This window comes from Phalacrocorax aristotelis, chromosome 2 (genome assembly GCF_949628215.1).
Source record: "Phalacrocorax aristotelis chromosome 2, bGulAri2.1, whole genome shotgun sequence".
Classification (NCBI taxonomy): domain Eukaryota; kingdom Metazoa; phylum Chordata; class Aves; order Suliformes; family Phalacrocoracidae; genus Phalacrocorax; species Phalacrocorax aristotelis.
The window spans coordinates 131,665,111-131,691,373 of NC_134277.1; the positions used below are offsets into that span (position 1 = coordinate 131,665,111).

The following is a 26,263-nucleotide window of genomic DNA, read 5'->3' on the forward strand; positions in this document are numbered from 1 at the left end:
TATTTAAGGTTAAATGATTATTTTCTTCCTGTAATAGCAACTTCTTCAAAGTTGGTTCAAATGTTTGCTGTTATAATCTCTACAGGTTGCTAAACACTTTCAGGGTACAAAGTCACAAGTTCTGTGGAAAGCTGCTCTGTGTACTCTGTCACCACCAGCACAAACTTCCCTAGGTAACATATACACCATACAAACACCAGCTACAGCTGGAGAGTTCGATGTCTGTGCTTTTAAGTTTCATTAACAACAGAAGACACAGCAGGTTCCACTTTACCATGCAAAGCATCTTCTTCTGGGTTTTCTGTGACCACAGCACAGGCCAAGTCAGTGTGTCCTTTCCATGCAGGCAAAAAGGTTTGGAAGATAAGCCGGGAAAGTCAAGAAATCACAGGATTTGTGCAGAATGTAGTAAACCACACAGAACAGGGTTTCCCTACCCTGTGATACAGCGAAAAAGTGCGTCAGCAATCCCTCGGTTTTGGAATTCATGATTTTTTAAAAAAATTATAAAGAAGATTTTGTTTTCTCCAAATGTTCTTGCAAGTAGTATCATTCTACATAAATACTGTGCTTCCATCATTTTACACTATTAGTAAACAAGCATATACAGTAGCTTATTCACTAATATACAGTAGAAATAAATATATTTCTGTTCCTTGTCACACAAATATAATACATTTCAGTTCTTGAAACAGGTGTCCTTTTGAACTAGGATTTCAGGTAACAGCCGGAAACATTCAGGTTCATCTTTTGTGTTAAGAAGCTAATACGACATATGTCAAAACTTAGACAACTGAGATTACTGGCTAAGCATTCCTGCAAAATTTAAATTGTGCTTCATAACATTTGGAAAAGCCCCAAATGGGAGAACATGCAGCCTCCTGACAAGCGAGCCCTCTTCCAGGGCATCAGATCCGATGTCTGACAAATTCTGCAACGTACACAGGGGCAATTCACAAAGATTGCAAAACACCCTAAAGATCAATACCTTTGCACAGGCAGTACAACCTGGGGAACTAAGTGTGGAACTGGTATCCAGCGTCTCTTCAGTTCAATGTTGGTGCAGAAACAAATATATCTTCCTGGCTGCTTAAATTAAAAACTGATGGTACTTAGTGATGCACAGTTATAGTTACAGAGTGTTGTAAAGTTCTCTGAAGATATATGTGTCCCAGTAGAGCATGAAAGTTTCTCAAGTAACAAACCATTACTGCCTCCATTTTTAGGAACCTTGGCAGTAAAAAAAAAATAAAGAATTAAAATGTGACACTATCTCTTTCAAAAAAAGAAAGCATTTCTCTAGCGCTCAGCAAAGAGAACCCATCTCCAAAGATAAATTCTTCAAAGAAAAAAAATATGCATAAATGAGTATGCCAAAATAAATTAAAACCTCATAAAAAAACAGATAGCATGACAGGGGCATTAGAAACCTGGACAACTGAAGCAACTGCTCCAACCGTTGAATGTACCATTCTTATTTTTAAAATGGCATGATTTTGTTTTGCTTCTGTGAAACAACAGCATGAAATATATACGGAGTCCTCTAACGGCTAACTCCATAAAGCAAGATTTAAGAAGTTAGAGATCCTTATCAGATTTTTTTCCTCTGACTTATCTTAAAACAGTTAATTAGAGGTGTTGGGAAACACTATGTACAAACATCATGAGAGAAGAACTATACAAACAAAATTTTAAAGAATATTTCTCCTTGCAGTCATTCAGACTATAAAAATCGCAGACTACTTTATTAAATCAGGCCTGAAAAGGTCTTGCACACATACTAGAGGTGCTCTTGGAATTCATTATTCCTTCTAATTTCCTCATTAATTTCAACAGGATTGAAAAAACCTTGACTGGCTGGTAAGTTTTAGTTTTTGTTTTCGAGCCATAGTACAATAATTTAGTGTCACAAAAATTTCAACTAATGCTTTTAAAAAAAAAAAACTCAAGCATATCCTTATGTCAGTAGATCTGTTCAAAATGTCACTAGAAAAACACACCATCACACCCACAATTTATAACTAAAGAAAACACTCTTCATATCTAATTCACATAAAACCTAAAATACAGTTCTGCTGCAAAGCTGAGGAGTACCCTGATCCCTCATCTCTAGAAGCCTCATTCATTAAGGTTTTCTACATGAACATACAAAAATGATAGTAATTTTTAAAAAGGGGGAAGGGGAAGGAAAATAAATTTTTAAAAAAGAGCAAGTATTCAAGGCTGTAGCCTTGAACCTAGTCTTAATGGGAAAACAAGGTAATATATTTCTAAAGTACCTCTGACAGTAAGCAGAAAATGTTAGCCACCCCCATCAGTTGGAATATACACCTGGTTTGGCTGAGCTCTTTCCCTCTCAGTATTGTTGACTTCTGCCCAAGAGTTAATTACAATAAGCAGGTCATGTCTGTCAAAAGTACAAAAATAATGTCACAACTACAGCTTAGGCTGAAGACAGGTAAATTTGTATTGATTTGGAGAGGCAGGTCTTCTTTTTAACCCTGCAAAGAAATTAAATGTTCTAATCAGCAGGTGAAGGTAGATAATTCTCAAGCCTGCATGTACCCAAACACACAAACGGAAAGAAAGGAGATGCAGTAAAACCTGTTCCAACATGCTGTATGTTAGAAATCTGACTCTCATATTTCGTAGGAGCCAAACTGAAAGAAAGATGCCACGAAAAGCAGGTTAAGAACAAGGTAGAACAAAAACCGTACAAAGCTTCCACACATCACAGTATTGAGGGAACCCATTAAAACACATTTCTGTAGTTTAAAGAGGTCGAAAAGAAAAAACCCAGAGGATTTATTCTTAATTCTGTCTTTGAACACATGCACACAAGCCCTTCACAAGTGTCCTTGGATCTTAAATTAAACATACCTTCCCCATAGATCATTAAATTGGCAGTATCAGACAAAAATGTTTGGCTAAAGCAAGATAACTAAACCAAACATCCATAGCTCAGCAGAAAACATTGAAATATTAGAAAACAAATGGACCTAAGAGTACTAATAGTTTACCATAACGATTTGACCTTTATGTATGGTAGTCTTCTGAAATTACAGAGCCGAGGAACAGCACAATGAAGAACTCCAGCAAAAAGTAATTTCAAATACATCCAAACGTGCAGAAGAACTACTTGCCCTTTTGTGTGCAGCCCATTCAAAGCTGGCTTTGCAATCGCAGCTCTGTTGGGCTATTTGTAGGATGACAGGTAATTATTGACACATAACTTTGAGGAGCAAATATGGACACGACATACAGTTAAGGCAGGCAAATGAAAAGGCAGCTGAAGCCTGTGCTGATACTGTCCAAAGCACTCACAATGTGGAAAGCTTCTTTCATAAGAATTCCCACTAATTTACAACAGCAGAGGAATCATCCCCGGACAGCTGGGCTGAGATTTTACTCTGCTATTGGTTATATTACATTCCTGGTGACAAAAGTTGTTGACTTTAAGGTTGAATAGAGGAACTGGCAAAAGAATTAAAAAACATCTCGCATATCCTTCCAACCTTTCTTCATTACTGACAGCACTTGAACAGCCCAAGAACTTTGTTTAAAAATTTAAGTACAAGACAAATTTCATAAAATGCGATCAAGGAAATATGTCTATACTCTGCCTTACAAAAGGCTGACATTTTATTTGCTTTCCATTGGCACAGGCCAGTGCTACTTTGTCATTGTCTCTGAAATGGTCCACTCATCTCTACTTTCCAGTTCCTAGGAAATGTATAAACTTCAGGCCCAAATGTCCCAGGACTCATTTCCCCAAAGGCTGTTCCTTAACAGGACGAGCTCATACACGTGAGCAACTGCTGTATTAAGGAACAGGATTAGTATCTGAAAACCGATCAAAATCCACATCGCCATTGAATGGAATAATTGAAATTACTGCACCATCATTCATCAATAGGCCTGTGATCAGCTCTGAGTGCCGCTAACATGGTGCATGAGAACAAGAACGGGGCTTTAAAAACTCAGTTGTTTTCCTAACAGGGTTGTCACTGTTGCAAGACGTGACTTGGAAAGCTTATGAGGTGCAACTGAGTACTTACTCAGCTGGAAGTAATAGAGCGATACTTTCACAAGAGCATTTTAAAAACCAAGCGTGCAAGTGATGTAACACCAGCAGATAGAAAAAGGACAGGAAAACAATGCGTAGAGGAGAGGAATAAAACGCATTTATGCGAAAAGTAAAATTGTTACTCTAAAGGGTTTATCTCAAACTCTTTTGCCTGATAACAACAGTGCATATTTTAGTAATATCCATTTGTGTATTACTCTTGGGAGACAGCTAAACACTCATTTAATTTGTAGAACAGCACTGGATGCAATAGCCCAGTCTTTCCGCTTCTGCCAGAGTTTATGACAATTTATTTATTTACTTGGTTATTTGAATCACAAGTGACTGGACTTTTAATTTCTTCTATTGACCAGATCCCGAGATGTACAGAAAGTATATAAACACTTATTCACATAATTGTGTTGAAACGATGCCATACATGTTGTCCATACTAAAACGAACACAGAAATTCATGACTGCTGAAGTAACCATTTTAGCTCTCGATTTAGGAGAATTGGGACAAGAAACCATGGAATATACTTGTGCATGAGAAATAAGAGTATGTCCTAATTTAGAATTTCCTGGCTATTACTGACAGTGTAACAGAAATTTATGTACTTTTTTGAGACTAATATTTTAAAATAACATATGTTCTTAAAGGATGGTTATAAAAATATCCATCGTAGTATTTGTAGTCAAATATACAAATTAATATATTTACAACTGAACTAACATCGTAACAGTTTCTTTGCCAAAAACATTTGTCACTTGAGTAGAATAAACAAGTATCTGAAGTTTTTAAAGCCTTCTGCAGTTCAAATTTCTCATTTTATTGCCCTTCCACATCCACATGCTTCTTTTCATTTATCTGCATGACTTTGTTCTATTAAAATGCACATAAAGTCTGCATTTGGTAGAGGGAGACGAGAGAAGATTCTTCATAGAACTAAAATTCTGAATGGTGTTCAAACGTATGCACATAACATTACTGGTTTTGTGATGCCAGCACAAATTAGGTCCTATTCATTTTTATGGTTTCTGTTACCGAAAGGAAAACAAAGAATGAGAACACTCCATTCGTTTTCTTAAATGCAGAAAAATGAGAAGTATCAGAAGTACAATTCAAAGTGGTGCTCATTTGAAAGCTGAGGAAAAATATTTTCAAAAAAGAGAAGTGTTAACATTTCAAACGATTATTTGAAAGCTCTTGAGAGAGAAGCTGAGAGAGGAAGGACAGAATTACAGCAATGATATTACACACAAACACAGAGAGTCTTGTAAAGTACAGTGGAGCAAAACAAGTGTGTGTGTGTAGGGGGGTGGGACCATTATGTAAAAGGAAATACATAAATGAGTCAACAATTATATTTATTGTTTTAAAAATACCCATGAAATTTTGTTCCATCATGTTCAGCAGACTTTACTGGATTCCCTCACCATCTCATTGCCATAACTACGGGTCTTTTTCCCACCACTTTGTTTTCTCCAGAATCAAATCTCATTTGGAAGAAGATCATAAACTTGTTAGGGCACAAGCAAAGGCACCCGGTTTCTCCTCCCCTTCCACTTAACTTCCCACTGTGAGGGAGTGAGGAGAAGGGGGCATTGCTGCAACTGCAGACTGCTGAACTTCAGATTAGCAGCACTCAGATTTTCTAAAAGACAGTGTTCATCAAAAAATTACTAACTTAGCTAAACCAGTTCCTCTGCAAAAACATTCCAGTTTTAAGAGAGTCCTGTTATAAGAAGATTCAGGATGAACCTTGGGGTGATACACTCATCCTCACTCAAAGACAAAACCCACCAAACAATCCTGGTGCTTACTACAGATGTTTAAAACCCTAACTTGAATCGGTCGAGTTGGCAGTTTTACAACTTGAATCCCTGTCATCACAGGAAAATGCCGTAGCTCTGGCTATAAGTTATTTCAGAATCTCTCTTTCATCCACATGGTCGGTGAAAAATTTCTGAAACCATAATCTCATCCTCACATATAACAATCATATATTAGACATCTCACTATTTTGGGGAAAAGTAAAATAAAAATCTGGCTTAGCCCCACCCTGCTTAAATTCTGACGCTTGTTAAAGCCTTAAAGCATGTTTCTTACCCTTCACTCCCATTTCCTAAGGCACTCTCATGAAAAGGGGTTGACAGCTGGTGCAAATGTATAGCAGGAGCTATGGGACCGTAGAAGGACTCCGTTGTGTTTAGTTCCTCCTTGGGAGACGCTTCCCAGGTGCATCAGGAAACCAACTGACAGAAGGACCAAACCCAAGAGACAAGTCAAGCTTCAGTAGTACTTCACTTGTTTGTCAAGGATTCAGAGACTGCCATAAAATAAACATGTACCATCAGAATCTAGCTAAGTCCGTGCAAAAATTTAAATTATACACTTGATTATGGATAATAGAGCTCTGTCTGCTCCTTAAAGCAGCATCACAAGAGTTTCTGAAGGGCCACCATAAGGCAATGAAAGGAAAAATACAGCGCTAAGCTCCTCAGGTGGTCAAAAACTTCTCTATCAGAATAAGATGCTTCTTCTCCTTCTAAAGCCTGAAGAATGGTCAAACCTTTTCAGGTCAGCTTTTCTGTAAACTTACTTTCTGCACAGCAATTTAAATTACAAGTACATTTTGTGGTAAAATTTTAATCTACTAAAATATAAATGTGCATAAAAGACAATTAAGCTTCATCTGCAAAAAAATATTAAAGCTGCCAATATAAAGTGCACAAATGAAAAATTAAGCCTATAAAAATATATAATGAAAGACATCTGGCACAAATGTCAGCCTTCGCATGCTTGTTTTGTCAGCTGTCAAATCATGGTAATATACAATGCTAAAAGGCACGCTGACAGCAACATTCCTGGTATTTCATAAAATACACGCAGCTATAAGAAAATACCTGCATTGTTACCAAAGTAACCAGACAGAGCTGGTGGTCTTTAGAAAAATATTAATTCTTAATGCTTCTGACTCTGAAATGGAAGTCTGCGCAGGACAGGTCCCAGATTATTTCTTTCCCCCACAAATCTTTTTGGAAAAGTTACCTGGAGCCCAGAGCAATTACAGATGCAATCCTCTATAGAGTTATTGTAGGTAAATGCTGTTCCTATGCAGCAAATGACATAGGGTTGAGAAATGCGATTTATTATATACTTACCTTTGTCAATACAAAGAAAAGCCTTTTAAATATACATGTAAGAGGGGAAAGTCTTCCCAATAACCCCCTGTCTCATTTAATCTCAAAAAGTCAATTATTTTGCTATGTTTTACTGATTTAAAAAGCCGATGTTTTTCCTCCATGTAAAACACAAGTTCCAGATACACTTTGTACTGGTGCATATGAAGCACTAAAAAAACAGAAAAACCTCAGTATATGGTCCTATGGTCCACCCAGACCAACAAGGACTTAGAAGGAAAATGAAAATATTAATACAGGTTTTGAATTTAATACCTTTCTTTACAAAATAATGGTTGAGCAATAATACCATGGGACAAAAAAGAAAACTGGCTGAGATGATGCTGCATACCTGAAGATTTTATATAGCATTATAGTCATCATCTCCTGGAAACCAAGGGAGCAGTAGTAATAAGAGTTAGTCATAAAGACTGCAACCTAGTTTCCTGTTAAATATATAATCATGCTGCAACAAAAACGCATTACTTTTAAATAACCATTCCCTAAAAAGCATGCCTGAATATTTTTCTGGTGTAGTCAGAAAGCTAAATCAGGCTTGCATTTATTCACATACCAGGCACATTGTGCCATTTTACTTTTAATGCTGAGAACGGTGAATGAAGAAGTTTTCACTAGAAAGGAAGTATACTTACAGTTTGATTGGGGTTTTTTCCCTTTGTAAAGTTAATTTCTGCCTTGATGTTATGAAGTAGAAAAGTTTTAGTCTTTCTTATACTGACTCTGCAGTGAGAAAGGGAAGGAAGACAGGCGAGATCGAGGCCGCACCTCGAGTTCTGTGTTCAGTTTTGGGCCCCTCACTACGAGGAGGACATCGAGGTGCTGGAGCATGTCCAGAGAAGGGCAACAAAGTTGGTAAAGGGTCTAGAGAACAAGTCTTATGAGGAGTGGCTGAGGGAGCTGCGGTTGTTTAGCCCGGAGAAGAGGAGGCTGAGGGGAGACCTTATCGCTCTCTACAACTACCTGAGAGGAGGTTCTAGCAAGGCGGGGGTCGGTCTCTTCTCCCTAGTAACAAGCGATAGGATGAGAGGAACTGGCCTCAAGCTGCGCCCGGGGAAGTTTAGGTTGGATATTAGGAAAAACTTCTTCACTGAAAGGGTTGTCAGGCATTGGAACAGGCTGCCCAGGGAGGTGGTCGAGTCTCCATCCCTGGAGGTATTTAAAAGAAGGGCAGACGTGGTGCTTGAGGATATGGTTTCGTGGTGGACTTGGCAGTGATAGGTTAGCAGTTGGACTCAATCTTAAGGGTCTTTTCCAACCTTAACGATTCTATGATTCTGTGAGATGAAAGGGATGAAACTAAGACTCCTGGCTAGCAGAGATACTGCAGTGGGCACTGGACTTTGTGAGTCCTAGTGGAAGCTGGCAGATGATGGGCTTTTCTGGGGAAACCCCAGTAGAAAAAAAATAATTAGGTGTCATTTTGCAAGATAAACTGAAGCAAAACCATCCAACCACTGAATATAGGAATTAATGAAGCCTAGGTTAAAGCTGGCTTGCAATCATGCTGAAGAACCTCTTTTTGGGGCAGGTAAGAAGACACTGCATTTTCCAGTTTTCCTGAAGTACAGCTGGCCTCATCAGGGGCATCAGACCTGACCAAGGGCATCTTCTACCTCACAGAAATCTCTGATGAACATGAAGCTGACCAGTAACAGCTTGAGTTCATGACACTTGTCTATACCATGTTACCATTCAGAGAATTTTTCCTCAACCTTTTTATTGAGTAACACTTAATGTAGACTAACTACATAAAGCTCACTGCTTTCACTCATTCAAATAGGAACTAAGTACACAAGAAAAAGTTCTCATAGTGGTTTATGTCTACAATCACTCATGCTAAAAGATATATATGTACATATATACACAAATATCTATATTCACCTCACTATTTTCAGTAAGTTTTTGTCGTCACCAAGACTATTAGGATGAAGCTTTCCACACAAGTAGTAGCTCAGTGAAATATCACCACCATTTCAACTGCTTTCTGTATAGTATCAAATACTGCCAAGATACTTAATCAGATTGATTATCTGAGGCTGAAACAAACAACTTGCAGCACTGACAGCCAAAATCATTATGTTAGACGTGGGGAAGGACAAATGAAGGCCTGCACTGCCCCACTGCCAAAGAACCCTGTATATTTTCCTCCTGCCTGTATCTTGAAAATCAACAGAGACTTATAAAAAAAATAGTGGATGTTAAGATGTGGCATTATGGCTAGCCCATAGACAAAAAAATAAGACTACAAGCATCAGCAATAACTTTACCTTAGTACAATGGAAGAATCCATACACTGCATAGTCATCCTGAATTTCTACGTGTATGTAAAGCTTCTCACAGTTTTCTTTAAAGAAAGGTCGTTCCAAATTTTTAATTACCCGTGTGTATATAGATATCACAGAAGATTACATTAATATTGTACATGACATCTATCAATAGATTTTGGAAGCACATAAGACAGTATCTTGACCTAACTTCTGGTTTTTAATAAAAAAATAAGTCTTAAACCTCACAATTCCTCTGCATCAAAAGATGTTTCAATCTCCAGCTGACAAGCAGAAAGAGTAAGGTGCATGGAAATTTAGTTTGACAAACACGCCAACACCCCTGCACTTGACCAACTTTGTGCTCTCAGTCATCCATAATTTTGCTTTCCCATAATGATTTTCTGATGCCAAATCAGGGCTGTCTACAGGTAAGGGCCTTCTTTCACCAACAGGACGGCAGTCATCTATCTGACCACGTATTTTCTTGCAACCTGTAGAAGTGCAGAGTCTTTGGGGCAGAGGAAGGAAACGGCACACACACACTACCCCACAAACGCACATAAACATGTTTTGTCTCAGTCATGATCACATGAGTTTCATTTCCTTTAGAAACTAGACTGAAAATGAGGAGGGTAGGGAAGATGAATAAATACGTAGTTATAGTATTCATTTATTCTCACACCTTTTTATCTCTCTCCTACTCACTTCCTCAGTAACTTTTGGTCAGCCTTCTTCGTTACATTGTACTGATCAAAGTGAAAATGGGAAACATTTCGGCAGCCATGTAATTCTTGTAAAAACACCAGGAAGTGTAATCCTCGCAAAACAAGGATCCTGGGGAACTAGGGAAGCAGTATTTTGGCTTTTTACCAACCATTTTACAGCAAAGGTAATTAGTAAGTTACATATCATTGTAAGCAACACCAGCACAAATCCAGCTTCCCTCACCACTTGCTCCCTTTTCTAACGATGCCAAGATCACGACAGGCTTACTTAGCGTGGGTTTTGTTTCCAATTTCAAACCCTTATACTTAATTAAGTTTCAGCTCTAGATGATCTATCTTAAACAGCCAAACAAACCAAAACACTCCAACCCCATTACTTCACCTTTTCCCCCTCTCTATAGCAACAATGCATTGGAAACACTTCAGGAGGATTTTGTTTGCATTGAGTGGCTATGATCTGGTAAATGCATGTGACAAACTACTTTTAAAATAAATTACACAGAATAACATATATTTCAGTAACAGTAAGTATCCAGATCCTGGTCAGCCTTTTCATACCAAGTGAGAATTCCATATATCAGGAGCAAAAGTCTGTGACAGAAGTCATATAAAAAAATAAAGAGATGACTAATCAGTTGCATTTCACGCATATTAGGTACAGTCTTCCATGGCCTAACAAACTGGAAGAGCTGCTCCCCTGTCTCTGGTACAGAAACCTACTGCCTTTTTGGATCAAAAAGTATCAGGCATTTGCAACTGCTTTTCAAGTTTTATGTAATACATAATTACACATGCATGCACAACACACATATCCCCCACAATGGAATTCCAAGGTTTTCATTCAAATGTGGAAAGAAGAGCTAAAAAGATTGGGACAGTGATCAGCATCGCAATACTCCTTTCAAGAACCAAGAGGAAATTATAACTAATGAAAAATTCCAAATATTATTAATACAGGAAAATATGTCCAGCTTTGACAACCAATGCAGTCATGGAATAAACACTTCCATCTTCAGTAGCTGCTAAAACAAACACTCTTTTAGAGGCTTTGACAGAGAACAGAATTCATTTCCCCTTTACAGCTGCACTGCTTCAAAGTCAGTTAAACATCAATGTGACAGCCTTACTTGCAAGAGCTCGGACATTTACTGTATTATCTTAGCCAGACATGAGCAGAAAGCAGACACTGAAGGAAAAGAAGTAGGGGCGGAGAGAGGGAAATCAAGATTGTTTTTCTTAAACACCTTATGAAGTGTTTGTCTTAGTTGTTGCCAGAGAGTTATTTTTCTTGTTCATTTATTCTGTATTTAAAGACCCAGCTAATACAAACATCACACAGGTCTGAAAGCAAAAAGTTCACTAGGAGAGAGTTTATTGACACAGATACTACTTGGTTACCAGCTTCTCACTCTGTGATGCAGTGTGCTTCTACAAACAAAACTCAGTTGACTGAGTTACTATCAACGCTTACAAATTAGACTCTCTTATTCGCAACTAGCCACCACCCTATTGATTTTCTCATTAATATCTAGAAAACACAGTTTAGGTTCTCTCCCTAATTTCTGCCACCAACTTTCCTGTACAACCCCTGCCTCACCAGACCATCGTGAAGCTTTATATATATAAATTTCACACAGAGCAACAAGCATGACAATAAGTAATTAATAGTAAGCAGGAAGGAATATTGGCCAGATGTCAAACCACCCCTAACAATATGTACAGGCCACTAAATTGAGTATCTTCAGCAAAAAATAGACACCAGATAACGGTAGCAGCCATTTGCAAAAAGCAGTCAAGAGTATTTCCTGAGATTCTGTAGAAAGCTGGCTGCTCACATGATGACGGCTCTGCTTACTTCCAGATGTTTAACTGCATTAAAGAAAACTAAGAATACATCAATTCATGTTCTTATTACTGGCTTCCACTGAAAGCAGTTGCTGCCATTAGGGGAAATGGTGTGATCACAAAGAGAGGATGTCTTATGAATTACCTACCAAAGCACAACCCAAACTACTAGCGGAAGATTTGCTGAGTGACCAGCTCTTTCATGCCAAATGATCCCTCAAAAACCGTGATTGAGAAAAAAAATCCCTACAATACTGGAGTTTTCCATTACGACTTTGAACACATTTATCACTTCTCTACGCATGCTAAAAGCATGCTTGAAAAAATCTGTATCCCTTTATTCTTAATACTATTTTGTACATAAATACAGAAGACATATCTGAAAATACAGCTTAAACCACCAATTACTATTAAAAAAGAGAAAACAGTAGCTAATAAAAGCAAAATGTTGTCACACAAAAGTGTGTAAATTACATTATTAAGTGCTATTCTTTTTTTCTTACTTGAATCCCAGCTTTGGGCCAAGTTTAAATTCTAGAGAAAGCTGGATGATTTGTGGCCATGCAACTTGGCAAAACACGTAAGTTTATATTCAGGAAATCTCCAGATCTCGACTAGTAAGAGTTTGAACCACCTTTCACCTTCTGAAGGGTCACCTCAGGGTTAAGGGAATGACAAATTAAGGTGAACTTCATCTACCAATAATAAAATCACTCCTCTTTGCACTTGATAGCAGCCCCAGTATAAAGATTTCTGATTATTTCACAATAATATTTTGTATTTGAGGTTTCTGTCTGGAAGTTGTCTGTGTGAACTCCCATACTCTCCTACTACAGCTGGAGTCAGAAGAGACTTCAGTTTGTATTTCCCCTCTAGGAAAAAGAAGAGAAGCAAACCAAGTATTCCCTACAAAAGCTTTTTTACCTCTGCATCTTGAATCCATCCTCTTTCCAAATACCTCAAACGAATGACCTTCAGGGCATGCTGCAGAAGCTGGCCAGTCAGCCAAACTCAGGGATGAGCTGGCCTGCAACTCTGCCTACCATGGGCAATGGTGCGTTGTGTTTAAGCATTTACTTGTTAGAAGTCTTAGTGTTTTGAGGGTTAGGGAGGTTTTTTGGTACTGTGCTGCTGTACACACTCCTTACTCCAGCACCACTATTTTTAGTAACTGACGAATGGGTAGCTGTAGGACATCTCCTATCACCAGAAAGCTATCCAGCTTGAAGTGGCAAAGCAGCCCAACTCGTGCATGCTAGCAATTCTTCAGATAGAGGCTTGCGAGCCCAGCCCTGCTTGCTTCTGTTGCAACTAGCACTTAGTTATATGCACTGTAATGCAGTAGACAGAAGAGCGGCTTTTTTTGGCTTTGTAAACAAGCCTCTGATTGAAATATTGTAAAATCAATCTGCATATTTTTTATTTTTTATAATCCTCATTGCACTATGTCATTTACATCTCTGTCAGCTCCTAGAAAGCACAGAAAAACTTTTCATATCCTAAAAAATTTCCCTCCCCTACATGTGTACAAAACTGAAGGCTATGCTGTTTTACCCAATAGCTCCTCCCAAAAGCGCAAGCCCTCAGACCTGGTCAAGACATTTCCATAGCCATTACCAACTTCAAAGACATGCTGCAATGTGTTGATATACAAATTAAAAATTGATTACAAATTGATGTACATGGAACTGTACAAGAATAAATTTACTCATGATCTTAAAGGAACAAAAAGTACTCAGAAGCAACAATAAGTAAATTCTGTTAAATATGCAATTCAAACAATGTATGGTCACAATCACTCAAATCAGAAGTCTTAAGTGAAATACAGGCACGTGGTATGCAACAGACTGGCAATGGAAAGTTCTGCAGGACAGGCTATGCTCAGAGCAGCACTGGAGCTGAGCCCACGACTCATTTCAAAACTGATGTCAAAAAGTCTTGTGAAATTTCTCAGTATATGCAATGCACACTGCACAGCTTGTCTCCATTCAGTACTCCTGAGGAGACACTAAGTGCTCTTAAAATGATGTATTATGCTAAGCTTTTCAGTGTATTAATTTATACCCTATGACATCACAAACCATAGATGTTTAAAAATTCAATTCAATTTGTAAGACAGAAGTGTGTAGCCTGCTAAAATATGACTAGGTATGTTACGTTGCTTCTAAAGGTGAATTGCAGCTAAAAAAGTAACAGCAATATGCACAGAACATCCAACATAAAATGGAGCAAAAGTAAAATGTTGGAAAGAATTTATTATTAACCAAAATTCTGCCTTTAATCCCCCAAATTCAAGGTACTAATTGCAAAATACTCCCTTTATGTATGACACAGCATAAAACATTTGAGTACTTGTATTTCAATACTTTGCAAATTAATTTTAAATGTTCTGCCAGAATACACATTACATGCATAAACTTGCAAAATATTCATGCCGTTTCTTTGTCTGCTTATAAAAAGCAGAACTTCTCCCTTCAGTTCAACAGTCGTGTCAATGTCATTTAATACTCAATTTTATTCTGAAAGAAATAAAGAATCTTCTTGTTGGAGCACAAAACATTTATATAAATAAAAGAAACACAAAAGAAAAACTTATTCATGCATAAATAATACTGAAGACAAAAAAACTACTAAAACCCTAACCCCAACCCCCCCTCAGGTATAGAAGACATTTTCCCCTTATCCCTCAATTATATCAGTCTTCAATTATACAGTTGATGGTAAGTATAAGAAGAAAAAAAATTGCAACTTTCAACCTCAAGATAGATCTTAAAAATAAAACCCATTCATATAATCCCTTAGTCATCAGGTGACAATCCTAATTCTAAACAACAAATTCTCCTGTGTGGTCCCATTATAAGGTGATAGCTAGCACCTCTAGTAATTTAAAGACATCCCATTTTCCTTGAGGTTAACCAGACAGCAAATCAAATAATCCCACAGAGGATTCAGAGCAGGCTTGACCCATTACTGAAGTGTTAAATTAGAATTTCAAAGAGTAACTCCATAGTCACCCTTCACAGAGATAATTTTTAATTCTTCCTCTGTGAAATGTGAAGTTAAGTCAATACGTGATGTTTTATCTCATAACAGAAGCAGACAAAAATACTGCTAACTCAAAACAATCTAGGTTGATTCTTGTTTAATAAAATAGCAAAAGGCCATTGCTTCAGCATCTTAATAGGCGAATTCTCTCTAGCAGTTTTTACCATTTCAGTATTAATTTACAACATAGGTAGACAGAACCAGGCATTTTATTTACTTTTGAGGAAATTAAATACATAAATGTTTTTATTTGTTTTCCCTACACAATCCAGAAACATCAATGAACCTGAATTCTGCATATGGAGAAAATAACAAGGGTTGACCCCACTTTACAATTACAAAAGTGACAGACTCACAGCTCAAGTGACTTGTTTAGTACACCTCTGGCAAACCTGGCACTGAAGAGCTCCTGGCTCTCTAGCACAAGGTTTTGCTCCATCCCTGTCATCACCCATGTACCACCATTCCCATGGGCGTACTTATAGGGAAATTTCCATCACATGCAGGGGCGAACATTTTAAGTCCCCAAGTTCTACAAATGGTTTCTGCCACCTTATCTAAATCATTTGCTGATTAAACAAAATTGTCCAAGGTAACAGTATGTCCAATTCTTGTAGCTGACCCTCAGCCACCCTGAATAAATCGTTGAAAGCACCTGTTCAAGACAGCACAAGAACAGCAGAAGCTTGGCACAATACGAGCCACAGAGCCCATCACCAACGTGGCATAAAAACAGCTGATATTACCCTGTACCCTGAACAAAGCAAGAGGACAGAACTAAAAAATGATAATACGATCAGTGCAAATTACAACATAGAAACAAACATACATACTGAAAAGAATGACACATTTAAATTATTAAAACATTAATTAAAAATTCTCATATTGTTGCAAGTATGCACCCTCACAGAAAACCACGTTGCATTTATTTATTCTGCCCCTCAAGACACTGTCTGTGTAAGAAAATACCAGTTCCCTCTTACTAACTTCCTTCCTTGCCAGTGATAAGCAAAATCAGTTAAAAACAGTAAAAGCCCAGTTTCATCTTTACTTTCAGCTAATGCAAGTGAGAAATATTTTCAGTTAGCAGAAGATTTGGCCCAATATTGGATTTTACATTTTCATCTTTCCTGTATTGCTAGTTAGCTCAACCTTTCTGCAAGAAACCCTCACATTTCCCTTCTCAGAATCTCGTCTTTCTAAAAAAGTCCCTCCTCCCCCAAGGAAATTCTAAGTGCAGGCTTTCTCAGCTTCTACAATACAACTGGAGTAAAAATTATTTACACAAACATAACAGAACAGAGTACAGGTCATTATGAGAAAGTTACTACTATGTTTGTACAATGATATTTCCACAAAATCAGAACAGTAAGAACAGTCCCCAAATCATGTCAACGGCAAGAAGAGTTATGGCATATGGCCCTTCCCACCGTAACACAAACACTAATTAGTGGATTTAGATTTTTTTAAGGGTTTATTTCTACCTTTGCCAGACACATTATACACTGTTCTCATTTTTACTTCTCATTTTCTCTGAGAGATCTAAATGCGTCTCATTTTGATCTTTTCAGATTTTCAAGAATTCATCATTTACATGGTAAAATACTTCACACTGACCTTATTAAAGGATTTGGAAAGAAAGATGGCATACATAGTGGCAACCATGTGAAACTTTAATTTGTATTATATCTTTGTAGTCAAATGTATCCGTTTAATTACGGACAATGATACCTCTGATACGAGGAACAGAGCTATGCCTACAATGGATTTTTCATTTCAGCTACTGAACAGGAAAAAACATGTATTTTAAAACTGTTTCAAGTTGCGCAAATACTCAATTCACCAGGAAAAATGCCCTTGTTTCGGATAGCTTACCCTACTTTGACATGAAGTAAGTTATCTCAAAGCATTACAAGCATCCACAAGGGGATTTAATTGCTAAATATATCTGTGAATGTATACCTTAGCTTCCTTTGCAGTACCTCGTCTAAGAAGACAACCTTATGCGTAGCAGATAAATAAACTAAATCTATAAAAGTAGGCAAGTGAAGAAACTACTGTCCTTTACTGTAGGGCGCACACACCAGATAGCACACTCACCACCAACGCAGGAAATTCAGTTCTCTGACAAAGTATTTTGCACCAGAATATATAAAGGTATTTATTTATACAATACATATAAAATATTTACACACCGCTAAAAAGCAGAGCTGTTTCAGAGGCTGCAAGCTCCACTCAAACACATTTGGCTGCCCAGAGACAGCAGCAATCAGCTAAGAGGCAGAAGACCCAAATGCAAACCTCTGCTCCAAATCAGAAGCACCATGACTCCCTCCATCTTGTTGCACCCACGTCTGATGTTCAGGAGGCAGCGTGCAGATATCTGCTTAACCACCTCTCCCTGCTTCGACAGCTCAAGGCAGGCATACCCCCATTTCCCTGCGTGCTGATGCCCACGTGCGTACAGGAAAGGGCTCCCCAGCCCCTGCAGTCATCCCAGGTGAAGCAAGTGACATTGGGAGCTGCTCTCTGCCACAACTGTAAAACGTTGCACCAGGCGGGTTGCCAGTGGAGAAAGGCAGGGCCGCCCTGGACTCGGGAGCAGCAGGGTAAACTGCAGCTCCCAGGGAGCACAAGCAGACAAACTATCCAACCTGTTGTGAGCTATCCCTCCAACCAGGGCACAGGCTGTGCCAACTGAAACCATAGTCCAGTGAAAACCCTCACCTTGCACACATGCAGTGGCTCCTCACTCAGAGCCCTACCCTGTAGCTGGGCTGCTTCCCCAGGGCTTACTCATCATCAAGTCTTCCTGTGACTCTAGCCTCAAAATTCAAGACTTAATTTCAGAATTTCCTAAGTAACCCATTAGAGCATTTCTGATTAGTAGGGAATTTTCCCCCTTCCTTAACGAAGCTACTTAGGAAATTCAAGCCAACTCATTAGTACCTTCAAGCTAGCCAAAAGTACGTTTTCAGTAAGCAATTCCCCCTCAAAATACACACATACACACAAATACATCCAACATTTATTAGAGTGTCACAGCCATGGATCAAGCTGTCCTGACCCAAAATACTGCTCCTCCTACATTGCTGCCTGGGGGCTTTGACTGATGGCAAAGGTGGAGGAGAATGGACTATCCCAAAGCTTTATCAGATTGCATCAAAAGACCACAACACACAAAACACTTCTGGAAGCTGGGGGCGGAAGGAAATAGCTCAGAAATGGAGTGATGAAGCAATTAAGAGGAAGACTAAGTAGGAGGCAACTTTGATAACTACTGTTACTGGAATCAAGTTCAGCAGCAGCAGGCTGGTACTTTTTTCTTTTTCTTTTTAAGAAGTGCCCACAGTACTTAGAACAGAACCCAAGCACCATATTCATGGTTCCATGCTAATATTCAAAAGTAAGTACATACTAGTGTGAATCGGATGCGCTACACACACAGTATATTTGACACTAACCAACAAAAGCAGAAAACTAATAGAACAAATCCATTTAACCCTTCTGGTTGTGGCACATAGCTTGTGGTGTACAGTAGCAGTGTTAATGTGCTTGGAGTGCGATAGCAGTAGAATAGCATGTGAGATGTCACAAAATGGCTGAATTTGGTGTGTTTTGGGGGTTTTTTGGCTTCTGTGGATTTGTGTCGAGTATGTTTAAAGTGTGGCAACCATAGTGTTATACAACAGGCTTACATTTATTGATTCCTCAAATATTTCAGTGTTGATCAAGAGGCTACAACTTGGATAATGGCAGAAGAGTGAGCTCATGAGGAAGGCAAGATTAAAATCACAGTCAGGAACAAGGAATATTTTAAATATCAGTAGTCATTCATCAAGCTTCACGTATCATCAGCTGCACATAAACCCTATTCCATTGCAGGATACATTCAGGAAGTTACATACAGTAACTCCAAATGGAAAAAGTTTTACATGATCCTGTTCAGCAGGACTGAGCAATAAAAACACAGTTAACCAGGATTTGTGAAGAGAAGCCAAGCAAAAAACCACAACTGAAAACTGAAAGGCCATAAAAATTAGCCCAAGTGAAATTTCATATGTGTTGGCCACCTATTTTTAGAGAAACGTAGATGTTTTTATCCCATTTTAAAATACTACTAAACTGTGGCACACAGTAGAGTTTCAAGGTTACAACCTGAACAAAGAAACATAGCAGACATCTCACTCTTTTATAGTTGTAAAACAGGTATCTAGAGACAGAAGGACAAAGGAATCCAATGCAAAAAAGGGATCTTCAGTTCCATGTATTACTTGTAAGGATGATGATTCCAAGTTTAAGCGAGAATATCCCAATACAAGCAAAATAAAAAAAAAAAACACACTGAAAAAACATGAATGGAAACATTTTAACTCCCTCTCTGACACTACTACAGCTTCCCTCAAGGATGAGCTGATTTGCAGTACCTACTATAAAACAAATTCTTGTCTCAATTCTAATTTTAAATATTCCTAGATCGCCTATTGCTGTCATTTTGAAAGATACAGAGTTTGGTGCATACAGAATATTGTAGTTTACTGAACTGGGATTACTGAAGGAACTAAAGTACTGAGAGTGAAAGCAGGGAAGAATCCAGACCATAAAAACAGAGACGTCGGAACAGAAGAGAGCATATTCTTTATTTATCATGGCCACAGTTGTAACAAGAGTTTTACCAACACATTTACACACTGACAGGTATTGTGTACACAGGCGTGCCAACACCTCTTTTTGCCTGTGGTGAGATGACTAGAGAAGACTTTTACAAAACGTTTTTAATCATTAGAGCCCTTCACAATGATACTGTAAAACTCACCAATATTTCTAAATCATTATAATACTTAACATCTGTAACTTATCCAAGACCATTCCTCTGAATTTTTCAACATCCAAAGCTTGTTTTAAGAAAACCTGTAATTTCTTCCCAGTCCAGTTAATATAAAGGTAAATTGATGATGGAAACAAACTCTGCCACACTTCATATTAACCAGCTGCAAATTCACTTACTATTCCAGTCACATAAGTCTTCTAAGCCTAACATCCCAGCATTGTGGCATAATAAAAATTTACCCACTTTAATGCACAGAAATATCCATGAACCTCAAATTATTGTACTATAATGCTGTCAAATAAACAGACTACTGGAATTCAATTTCCAGAAAGCCAAGGCAAAATCTACTGGCCTTAATCTGAAATACCAGTGTCATTTTCAAGACCTGTATTTAATTAATACTATTTACTGTCAAGAGCCGAGCCGGGTAAATATTTCACTCATCCCAATTCAGGGGCTAAAGGCAGGCCCAGAGGAAAATCTGCCCAAGTAAATGCATCTCATCTTCTTTGATGATGCAAGTGCTCGGTTGTCCTGTTCTTGACCCCTCTAGAATTCCCAGGCTCCAATACTGGTGGTAAAATGTCATCAATCTATATTTAAAATATACATTGATTTTCCACAGATGATAATGACAGTTATTTCTTCTGCAAATGTGTATATGCTATACCTTTGCCCATATAAAAAGGTTCCTATCAAGGTAAGAAATGAAAAAATCCTAGCAAAGCCCATTACTTAGTCAAACCCAATATTTAAGAAGTGAATAAAATCAAGTTAGCAATCTCATTTCCTAAATATTTTTTATTTATCTCACTGAAACTGAAATGTTAAAAATAATCTTCCAGGATATAGCTACAGACAGAAGGTAAGCTTCAATCAATGGAATGACTGTTTTCAACAGTCCTGGAGATATATAGATACAGATATATGAAGTTTGGTTCCATCAATTCTGGAAAAAGTTCATTGACAGAGCACTCCATTTAAATCCATTCACAGTAATTAATGAGTTTTACATATTTAAGAATGGTTTACTCCAGATTTATAACAAATTTGAAGATTGTGGCCTCAAAACCATGAAAGTACTTTAAAACTGCTTTCATGATTAATGTGCTTTCATTATTAACATGATTAACAAATCTAGTTCTGCTAGTTGCAAGCATGATGGGACTTCTCTCTACAATAGACTCAATTTTCATCAATTTTAAAGGAAATGCAATATACTACTATAGTGTAAATTTCAGCTTTTCCACGAAATAAAACACAAAGATTTCCATAAACTCCCATTTCCAATTTCAGGAAAAAAAAGATCTGTGGGGTACAATTGTATAAGTCTTAATAGATGCTCATTTCTCAATACTTCTGTTCACATTGTACCACCCACACAGAACTTCACTCTCAGATTAGAAGTATCATTTTAACATTGACTGCATTAAATTCACTATAATCAAGCATCCACTTTTACAAGCATCTTTACAGGCAATTTGTGTTAACTAATGTCGCTGCTGAACAGGAGGGACTGAAAACAGAAAAATCTGATGATATTTCCTGCAAAACACAACTCCTCAATTTCAACGTCTAGCAATGGGAACACATTCCTGTTATTTATCACAAACCAATGCAATGTAGATCAAATATCCCTCACAGATCCCTCTGCAAATGAGAAGACCGGATTCAGTAAAGACTATTGATAGCTGTATTTTACTTTATGTATTCCAGAAACACAGCTTCTGTGGGAATTAAGGTGCTCTGAACTCACTCAGAGCTCTAGGTAGGCAGCATCCCAGCCTGGCTTTGCATGCTGATAGAAATGAGCTCTCTTATTCAGATTTGATACTTGGGACCTACTGTAGGTTCCTCACTTGCATCCTTAAAATAATACTGAAAGCTCTTAAAACTTGTTTCAATATAAGGCACTCTATTTTCAGTGTTGCACTTATTTTCTGACAATATTCCCTTTACACACACATGTATTAGGAGAATACAGTCAAAAATGAGACGTCTGTCAGAATTTTCTTTATCTACTACTGCTGTAAACAACAGTAAGGAATACTGTAACTCAGAACAAACAGACACAGAAATATTTTCTATCACACTTGACACTAACTACAACACAAAATGTCAATGAAATAATTACAAAGTTAGACTGAAACAGACTCCAGATCGAGAGTGACAGAAAACAGATTTCTCTAATCTACATTCTTTTTTTTTGCTGAGAAATGTTCCTTTCAAAGCAAACCATTTCATGCAAAAAGAAAAGGAGAGGGGGAAAAAATGTTTTCTGACTGAAAACTTCAAGAGTAGGAACTCAAGTGTATATTTTCATCTGTTTTAAGTCTAAACTTCTCACCATCCTAACTGCATGGCTTTTGGGTAGCACATAGCAGCTACTTCCTACCACCCCAACTAACAACATTCCAGGGGAATGTCATTTACATTATTTCGTATCAGCTCATACACATATATTATAAAGCCATTTAACCAGTCTAAGATTCACACTCTTATATCACATAGAAACACATCCAGTAAGCATGAAGCAGTAGTTTCACCTTCCAAAAAACTTCATACAGCGATAGACAGGATGAACATGCACAATTTCAGTCACAGTGGCGGTACAATCTCACAACAGAGTCAAGCCCAACACCTATTCCACAAGCAACTCCAGTCAAAAGCTGAGGCCAGGATTTTTTAAATGAAACTCCAGCTGATATATCCTTCAGACACTAGTATAATTTCAGATGGGTGTACTGGTTAAAATGAACAGCTACAGCTCTCTGATCTTGTGATGGAGAAGGTGAACATCTGAGTATGTCTGTCCTGGTTTCGGCTAGGGAAGAATTACTTTTCTTACTAATAGTTGGTAGAGTGCTGTGTTTGGGATTTAGCATGAGAACAATGCTTGGGAACTGGCTGGGCATGGTGGGCAGGTGGTGAGCAATTGCATCACTGATCTATTTTCTTTTATCCTTATTATTATTTTCCCTTCCTTTTCTGTCCTATTAAACTGTCTTTCTCTCAACCCACGAATTTTCCTTCCCCCCCCTCAAGATTCTCTTCCCCATCCCACGGGGGGGGGGTGGGGGGTGGGGGGGTGGCAGGGGGACATGGAAGTGGGATGGTAAGCAAACAGCTGTGTGGTGTTTAGCTGCCTGCTGGGTTAAACCACAACAATTTGGAAGATAGGACTGAAATCCTGGACATTCAGAAATCAATGGAAGAATTTCCAAAGATTCAGAGGAACCATAATTTGAAAGTATTCCTTGTCTTTCTATGTGTTCATGTGATAACGACCCACTTGAGAGCAAAAGGATATTCTGAGAGGAGACTACCTCTCTACTACATCCTTGCCCCTTAAATCCTTTCATAACATCTATTTTTCACAGTGGTTTCTTCTTCACTGTCTTCACCATAGACTTCATATACAAATATTTATCTCCTGTTTGCTCTTATTAAAGGTTTTGAACTTTTCAAACACAGCAACTCTGTTTTAGTCTGTATCTTTAAACGTACCAGATTACTTCCTGGCAGGCTAACAACCAAATCTATAATTTTGGTGCAGAATGTGGCAACACTAAGGGCGGGGGGAGGGTTGCCTGCATATATTCATTAGGAAAAGCAGCAATCCTATGCAAATTGGTTTTTATTTGAATATGTACCTTTTTCAGACATTACCTAATATATTCCTTTAATGGAAAATTACAATTGAGATAATGGAAAACAAACATTCTATCAACTTGACAACAAAATTTCATGTTCTCTTTGGAGAATTTTGGCAGCGACATTTTTGTCTTTCTTTATTACAAATACCCAACTCATTCTATTATGAGTCCTATTCACTAGGAAAAAAAATTTTAGACTCTTACTACTTCCTTCTTTTGCTTAAATGATCCAAAAGCAGCTTATTATTGCTAAGACCTGCACATGCATATTATGATCATTATGCAGCCCAGATAAGTAGTGTAAATAAATAACAAGTAATACAGGGTAAGTAATAAGTGTAAATAAGTAATAACATCTATGTGGCTGAGCATTTTCAAGTTAATATAATACATAAACAAACTATTAACCAGTATTATCAACTTCATTGAACGCAATGAACTACAAATTGTTTCATCAGAACAGCCAAGGGAAAAGGCAGAAAAAACAGAAGCATTGGAAATCTTCTTAATCTGTATTCAATTCACTGATGCTAGAAAATTCAGTAAGTTTAAAGAAAAGCATTGCTATTTGCAAAAATTGCTCAACATAATTAACAAAAGAGGAAATGATACTTGATGTGGACATACATAATTTTACCCATAAATGGTTGCCATTTTATAAACAGTTATCCCCGAAACAACTAAAAACCCTTTTCAGCAGGATCATTTCCCACCTCTATATTTAGCGTGCAAGCCTCAAAAATACATATTTCTGACCTTAATAAGTCACTCTACATGTTAAAAGACAACATTTATTCATGAGTACCCTGAAAAGGTTCTCACATAAAATCTCAAATGCATATTTGTAAAAGATTTATACCAAGCGAGTATATTGATATATTAAATATACCTAAAATAAAAACACAGCATTTATATTCTACTTTATTTCACTGTAGTACCAAACTATTATTAGCCTGCATTTAAACAATCCGCAGGGGTCCCTTTTTCTAATTCTCAGTGGTATTCTCCCTTCTTGTGAGTGGAGTTAAACAGGCACAGCACTGCCTGATGGAGTCATCAGACAGTAATTCTTGAGCAACAAGCATTTTAAGTCATCAGTGTCATTATACCAATTTCAACCCTCAATTTAAGTAATTTATTAGTGCAGATAGCTGAATGGAAAAGCTTGTATTACTTCATGCTCAACCTTTGCCGTAAGACAGACTATAATCAGCACATGTGAAAAATGTCAATTCCTTAGTTACAGTATAAAATATCAAACAAACTTAATATGAACGAACATCACATGCTGTTCCTTTCAGTCCTTCTCAGCAGGGGGTCCCATTCCTGGTCCTGGCACTAAAGGAAAGCCCCTGCTTCCATACCAGTCTGGGCATTATTTTTGAAAGTCTCTAAAATGTTTGTATTTCAACTCACTCTATAATATCATACACAACTTAAAACCAAGGCTTGTTCTGCTGTATCCACACAATCAATTTAAGACATCTCACATCAAGTTCCCCAGCAAAGAAGATAAAACTGTAACAGTCCAATTAAATGCAATAGGATATAGACAACTCACCAATACTCAGTGAGGCAGTCAGTGATTTCTAGGGGCTGTGTCGGGGGGGGGGGCCTCAGCACTCAGATACATCTCAAGCATGCTAGGAACGAAGTTGAGAGAAAAACATTAGTCTTTTGTTTTGAGACAAGCATAGAAAAATCTAAGCATGATGCTTAGTACATCATGTTTTTAAGTACAACACAATGAGGGAAAAACTCTGCAGAGCATTATCTGCTTTTCCAGACATAACTACAACCCCCTTCCAGTTGCACAATCATTCCAGGCACACAACTTCCTCCCTACCTGCTGCCTACTGCAAATTCACAGTGATAGCAACTAAGATGTTTACATTAACTTACATGGTACACAGCCTTTATTTTCACAAAAGAATCTGTGGGAACTCTCTGTGAAAGTGGCTGGTTCCTTTTTTGGTTGACTGCTTGGCTGGTTGACTTATAACACACTAGTTTCAAATCTCTAAAAAGGAGAAACTGGTCATCTTATAAAATGTCTTTCAACCATTATTAAACATTGTACGTACAGAAGCATGTTTCTTCTCTGAATCTCCACTTACAATACTGCTGACCGGAGTAACAACTGTCAGTGGACAAATAAACAGAAGGCTCTTAATTAGCATAAAGCTTAAGAATCCAGTGGAACAGAGGACATACGTTGCACAGCAATACACATGTCTTCAGACAAAAGAGGAGCATGACACTACCCACAGAAATATTATACCTGCATTTCAGTTTGAAGGTCAAATAGTACTACTAAAGGAGAGTTTTATGCCTCCTTATTCTGACAAACAAAAAGGCCTCAAGAATGCCTAAAAGCACACAAGCTCTACAGATCACAGACATGGGGCTTCGAGTGTCTCCTCGTTGACAGAAAACAACATATTGTCTTAGAATAAAATTTTAAGTAAAACACTACTAGGTCTTTTGGTGATTTAGTGAGGTTTACAGTGTCTGTTAGACATCTGCAGTTCAGTGAGACACGCCAAAGGGAAGCCACTGTCTCACCTGCAGCCCCAGCCCATGTTGGGGAGACCTCTTCCACAGAGGAGCAATAGTGAGTGATG

At 37.8% G+C, this 26,263-nt stretch overlaps 1 protein-coding gene across 3 annotated transcripts in view; it reads right to left on the minus strand.

Moving 5' to 3' along the window:
• Positions 1-26,263, minus strand: part of NCOA2 (nuclear receptor coactivator 2) — a 196,732-nt gene that overhangs the window by 161,759 nt on the left and 8,710 nt on the right. For all 3 annotated transcript variants that reach the window (XM_075085208.1, XM_075085210.1, XM_075085209.1), the window contains exon 2: positions 25,201-25,282. The gene's annotated coding sequence lies outside the window, so the exon portion shown is untranslated. The remainder of the gene's footprint in view (positions 1-25,200; positions 25,283-26,263) is intronic.